At 52.5% G+C, this 217-nt stretch overlaps 1 pseudogene; it reads left to right on the top strand.

The window, feature by feature from the left end:
- Positions 1–114: 114 nt before the first annotated feature.
- On the top strand, positions 115–217 carry LOC118344969 (annotated as a pseudogene; the record flags this gene model as incomplete).

Below are 217 nucleotides of genomic sequence, written 5' to 3'. Positions count from 1 at the left end.
TCGAACAATGAACCCCGGCGCGGTCTGCGCCAAGGAACTTAAACAAGGAGTAACCACGGGCGCCCCGGAAACGGTGTGCGCGTTGTTGGTGACATCTTTACCAGGATACATAACGACTCTCGGCAACGGATATCTCGGCTCTCGCATCGATGAAGAACGTAGCGAAATGCGATACTTGGTGTGAATTGCAGAATCCCGCGAATCATCGAGTCTTTGA

This window comes from Juglans regia, unplaced genomic scaffold, assembly GCF_001411555.2.
Source record: "Juglans regia cultivar Chandler unplaced genomic scaffold, Walnut 2.0 Scaffold_10084, whole genome shotgun sequence".
Taxonomy (NCBI): domain Eukaryota; kingdom Viridiplantae; phylum Streptophyta; class Magnoliopsida; order Fagales; family Juglandaceae; genus Juglans; species Juglans regia.
The sequence above is the reverse complement of the archived record's forward strand: the minus strand, read 5'-3'. Positions and strand labels throughout refer to the sequence as shown.